This window comes from Zea mays, chromosome 3, assembly GCF_902167145.1.
Source record: "Zea mays cultivar B73 chromosome 3, Zm-B73-REFERENCE-NAM-5.0, whole genome shotgun sequence".
Taxonomy (NCBI): Eukaryota; Viridiplantae; Streptophyta; class Magnoliopsida; order Poales; family Poaceae; genus Zea; species Zea mays.
The window spans coordinates 85,795,627-85,801,574 of NC_050098.1; the positions used below are offsets into that span (position 1 = coordinate 85,795,627).

The window sequence follows — 5,948 nt, forward strand, 5'->3', positions numbered from 1 at the left end:
ACTTCCTTTGAAACATAAATATTTGGTGGGAGACGGGAGGAAATGCCCTTACTGATTTCGATTCAATACAATACATACACAAAGCATAGCTTGTACAGTACAGACCAAGGCACAAAGAATGTAACAAAGAAAATAAAAAATATATATACACAAAGGCTCCTACCTATTGGCTAATTACTATGGTTCATTCATAACCTTTCTTTAACCTGACCAGACTCCTTTTTAAAAAGTATGTTGATAAAAATTTTCGATGCTGAAAATGAGTCTGAACTGAATACTGCCCATATGTCCATCAGAAAAAAAACTACGTACCACTGAAACCTATCAAGAATCTGAAAAGGTTGAGAGCGCCCAACCCAACATAATTTGAAAATGAGTCATGTTACATAGAACGACTCTGGATTTCTAAAATGTTTTAATTCCTTAACGAAATTCGATTGTTTTTGCTAATTTCTTTGGAGGGAAACATATAGCCAATGCCCAGGTATCCTATTCCTAGTAGGAAGTAGTAATAGGCTGTCAAAACGCTGACAAAGAAGGTAATGGAGAAAACAAACCAAGTTACACAAAAGCTCCTAGTCGTTGGCTAATTAATGTGGTTCATTCATAACCCTTCTTTGCTGTGCTGTAAGAATAACCTGTGCTGCACAAGGCGCGCGCGACAGTTACTAGTTTATTTATTTATTTATTATTAAAGACAGGAGCAAACCTGGAAGCAGGTGCGTTCACGTCATCCTTTTCTTTCTCGGCCGCACGATCCTCATCCGACGTTCACAAGCCGGAATCCATTTACTCCACAAAACGAGAGCCTTCCAGACGAAGAGTCCGCCCTCCATGTCGGCGCCGTAGGAGGGGTTCAATCGCCAACATCTAGATGCGGCGGAGGAGATCGCCGGCACGCTCCCGCTCGCCCTCCCGTGGCTTCGCCCCCTGATCGGCCTGTACCTCCACCCAGTATTGCGTCGTCTTCGTGGGGACGAGGCGGCGCTGGTCAGCGACAACGACGGCGACTACAGTCCTCGCTCCACAGCCTCCCTCTCTGCACCGCGTCGCCGCTTCTCACAGGTAACCAATCTCATTCATCACGCTTAGTAAGATCAGTTGATTTTCCTTCGTTAGGGTTATTCCGTTGCTTTCTTCTTCGTGTGCACATCCGCCGTTGTCTTCTTCGTGCCCCTCCCCCGCCCTAACATGAGTATGGTATGGATGACCCAGTTCTTCTTTAACCACACTGTTACTGTCTTCTTGGCGACGACAACATTCATGCCCGTTCCCATCCTTGCTTGCGGAGATGCAACAGTTCCACTGGCACATTACTTACTGCTATTACTGCATTCGGTTTTATTTTGTTTTTTAGCTCAGTTGTGCGATTCGCGCGTGCTAACAGCACAAAATTATCTTTTTTTTCTTTAGTGTAAAAATAGTAAGTGGATTAAAAGTCTCGCAAATTCAAGAGGCTTATAGCAAAGTGGATTTAGTTGCCTATACAAATTACTCTTACCAACTGAATCCCCTCCCCCAAAGCCTGTCGTCTACCTCTCTACTTCCCAGTTCCTCTGCTCCATTAACTAATGGCAATCCCTGCATAATCTGACCATCCATAGTTGCTATTAAATCTTTTTATCTCATTGCCCTGATGGGGTTCAGAGCAACCTCTACATAGAGTAGTTGCCCACTATGCGGCTATAGAGCAAGCTTATGAATCATTCCAAACTAAGTACGTTGCCTACAGCAATATTACTGCTCCTAGCGGCCCATTCAATCAGCTAATGACCACAATTGACCTATTAAATATTTGTAGCTGTTTATTATAACCCTTCGATGCTGCAATCTTCAACAAAGCTGCTCTCAATGAATATGTGATGCCTTGTTTTATATAGTCTCTAACTATCGGTAACTTTTTAGGTATCTGTTTCTGCTGCATTTGAAGGACAACTTTAGGACTGCAATGGCGCTTCAATATAACCAAAGATTTAGATAAAACAGGTGAGGTTATATGGTTTCTTTATTACTTTTTTTTAAAAAAAGTTTGCCACCTACATCAGTGGTTTTTATTGCAACGAGTTGAATACTAATGTTTTCCCTTACCTCTTTATCACATAAACATTTTATTACTCCCCCGATCATTCTATTTACTCTAAAGAAAACAAAAACAGGACAACGCTGCAAGATAGGTATGCATTTCAATCTTCTAAAATTATGTTTCTTTCTCCATCGGGGCTTTTTAGGTTATATTCATTTTCTTTGTTCCTTTTAAAGTCATACACATATCTTAAGTAAATCGAGGCACGCCGCTCCATGTTTCATCAGCTCTAAACTACTTTTTTACTTCTATAGCCGTGCTCAAATAATTCCATGTTTGCTATTATTTTGTAGGCTAGTCTCCCCGAGAACAAGGAATTGCTAGAATCCCTTAACTCGGAACAAAAAGACAGTGGATGTTACGTTTATGAAGAATGGTCCTTTTATTTTCTTGCAAGGAAACAAGTTTAAGCACTTAAAAAGGCTGGAAGGGAATCTGAAATGGATCACCACTTTGGCTTTTCAGATGGTGATGGAATAAGGGAAAAACACAGTGGCGAAGAGAGTCAAGTACAGTTTATTTGATGATCATCAAGGTAGCCACAATAGAATTTGACTTCCTTCTATATTTTTGAATCATAATGTGTAATATTTCTTATTTGTAGGAGGAAGAGATTAATATTTCTTATTTGTAGGAGGAAGAGATTTTAAAAAGGACACCATGACAAGCAGCAGGTACATTGTTTTTTATTTTTTAATCTATAAATCCAAAATTTTGGCTAAATCTTTCAGATGTACATAACTTGCTTTTATCATTTTAATATTTATAGTCTTGCTGCCAGATTAAGACAGAAAATAAAGTACTACACTTTGATTCTATCCGAAATTCTCATGTGTGATCCTTTTTTCCCCTCCTGATCACAGGCAAGCAGCTTATTGAAGCATGTAACTGGCACCGCAAGTTTGCAAGGCTATGCGGATAGCTTGTTGGATGCGACAGCCAGACATTTTGGTTCAGCACTGTCTGCTCAGCCTGAAGAAAATGGGTACTCAGTCCTTTCCTCTTGTCTGGAACCGGAATAATTGGGCTCAAGGGCCATGTCACCACTGTCTATTTCTGATCTACAAGGTGATTCTTCCTGGTTCAAGGGCCACGGCATGCTGGCGCCTTTTACAGCTGGCTGGCAGAGCCATGATTTGCACCCTCTGATCATTGAGAGATCTGAGGTTGTCGCTCTGAATCTGAACTTTACACCATAGTTTCTGTTACATCTCTTGAAATGCAGTGTTCAGTTGTGGAGAAGTAGATTTTAATCTTTACATTTACAGAATATATTTCACAGTCTAGCTTATCACCATTTTGATTATGCAGGGTTCCTATGTCTATGACATTAATGGGAACAAGTATCTGGACTCTCTTGCAAGATTATGGTGCACAACTTTAGGTATGTGCACGCGACTTTTGTGTTTGTTTCTGGGCTTTAGCAATGTCTTTGCACCTGTCACTTCTGCATCATCTGTGTTCGTTATGTCTTTAGGTGGTAGCGAGCCTCGATTAGTCAAAGCAGCAACTGAGGGTGCATGGTTATGTTGTGCGATTAGATCCATCTATGAATTGTTTGTGCTTCTACATTTAGGAACAATGGGCAATTAGGATTTTTTATGTATGTTTTGAATGATTCTTAATTGTTGCAGTAACAGTGACAAGATAGGTTGTTTAATTATGTCCTCATTGCAATATCATTGGTAAAGTAGGCAGTAGTCATAGGATATTCTGTACCAAGGTTGCTTTTTATATGAATTACTTGAACTAAATAACAACAATGTATGATCTGTCTAGGAATAAGATTGTTTATATCATATTGTATACATGCTGAAAGTAGCAGCAAGCAGCAGATTTCCTAAACTATGTTCCCAAGTAGTTCACATGTAATTGTGTGTTCTTGAAGTGCAGAGCAATCCACCACAACCACGACGCGAAGGACTCCAAGCTACAATTTCTGCATCACTAAAACAAAAAAACAACAGTAATGCATCCAAGGTGCTCACTCAGGTCCTTCTGTTCTCTTAAAATTTTATATGTGTAAAATATCATGCTGACTGTAGTTAATAATCAAGTGCATTAGTCCTAGGAAAGCTTTGGGCATTTGGTGAGGAGCGCAAGCAAAATACGGCAAAAACATCATGGCTGGTGTCTAAATTTGTTTCCAATCTTCCTATCACTAATGCGTTGCCCTTGCACTATTGGGCTCACCTTGCCATGCCATGCTGGGGCAGTGCAGTTGTGAAGGCTTAGAGCTGAAGTTTGGGAGTTGAAGGCAAAGAGGCAGGGACTATGTGCAGAAATACGAAATAATGATTAGATCAGTCTAGGCTATACATGCTTCCCATTGTATGAATTTTTGTGCTATAATATTTTTCCTTCCCCTTCTTTGAAATGCGATATTGCACATCTCTTCTCAACTTTGCATTACTTATTCCTGTCATTTTGTATATATTAACCTGTTATATTTTCTATGCTTCATTTTTCAGTTCTGAACCTGGAACACTATGAAGATGCAAGGGCTTGCTGCATATGGATATTTGTTTTGCCTATTGGTTTATTTAGGATCTAGATCACCGATGACTGAGTCATATGTAAATATATTTTTATCATACCAAAAGTGTCTCGAACATATATTATATATGAAACTATGGATCAACTTCTTGTAATGCAATTATTGATTTTTAATATATATTATTTTTTCTTCTTTCCCATGTGTGTCTGGATGATTCTAGAAATATCATATGTGCATTGTTCAACATGTTATACTCCTAACCTCAAAATAATTCAAATATTTATTTATTGGTTTATTGTTTGCAACGCATAAAAATGTTGCCACAACATGAATCTAAACGTTGTAGCATTCTATGATGACGAGATAGTCACGGGCCGCACCAACACATGTAAGCGTTGTTGTATCTTATAAAAATCTGTTGCAGTTTACCAACACTTGTTTATATGACTTACCAACGTATGTATAAGTGTTGCAATAGCCCACAGCAACGGCAGTATAGGCAACACATAATTATGTGTTGGTATAGACCATATCAACGCTTATATATATTTGTACCAACACATATATGCATTGCTAAAGGGGGGGTCATTTTGTAGTGGAGGTACTTAGCCATTCCCTAACCTGTTTAAAAATAGTACACCCCTCAGTACACCAAATTAAGGAAGGGTTTACCATTTAAACTCATTTTGGCCCAAAGTTAAAGAAAATAGAAAAGGTAGTTTAAAACAAGAACCAGGGGGCAACCACATTTTTGCTAGCCCAGTTATTCAATATAGTTCACTAAATTTTTTTGTTAGACCCTCTGTTAGTACAAAAGAAATGCATTACCTTTTATTTTATGAAAACAATGAAAACTTAAGAAAATCTTAGAAAAATAATCCTGAGGAGAAACCACCCCAAGCCTTGGGATAACTCATAATATGTTATTAAGAACCTAGGAGAAATGTAAGTTCTGTTGTTTGATATTTTTCAAATAGCAAGTTAGTTATAAGTACCTTTTTGGCATTAAACTTTAGAAAATCACAACTAAATATTCAGTAGGCCTTTTTCTGTGATTTTTAAAACAAAGACCTATTATTCCCTAGGAATCTTGGCAAAAAATAAATGTTGACCCAGAAACCCCACATTAACTAGAGCTATGGTGTAAAGTGCCCTTTTACCCTTACTTTTGTTAATTTTGCACAAGTAGTATCTGAATTAATTTCAACCTCAAATTTTTAGAATAACCCACAGAGGTCAATGTTCACCCACTGTAATTTTTATAACATTTTTGGAAAATGTTAAATTGCCCTGATAATTCAAAAATACTTAATAAGAAGCACAATAGCAAGAAAAAGGGAAATCTTAGGAGAAATAGATAATGGGCAT

The 5,948-nt window shown here is 38.2% G+C and overlaps 1 long non-coding RNA gene across 2 annotated transcripts; it reads left to right on the forward strand.

Moving 5' to 3' along the window:
• Positions 1–805: 805 nt before the first annotated feature.
• Positions 806–4,452, forward strand: LOC103650246 (uncharacterized). 2 transcript variants are annotated; one of them, XR_002268027.3, is made up of 6 exons: positions 806–1,065; positions 1,906–1,986; positions 2,377–2,618; positions 2,688–2,757; positions 2,947–3,249; positions 3,395–4,452. It is a non-coding gene; the product is annotated as an uncharacterized lncRNA (long non-coding RNA). The 2 variants fall into 2 exon arrangements; XR_002268026.3 differs by having other exon boundaries at positions 2,718–2,757.
• Positions 4,453–5,948: the final 1,496 nt, after the last annotated feature.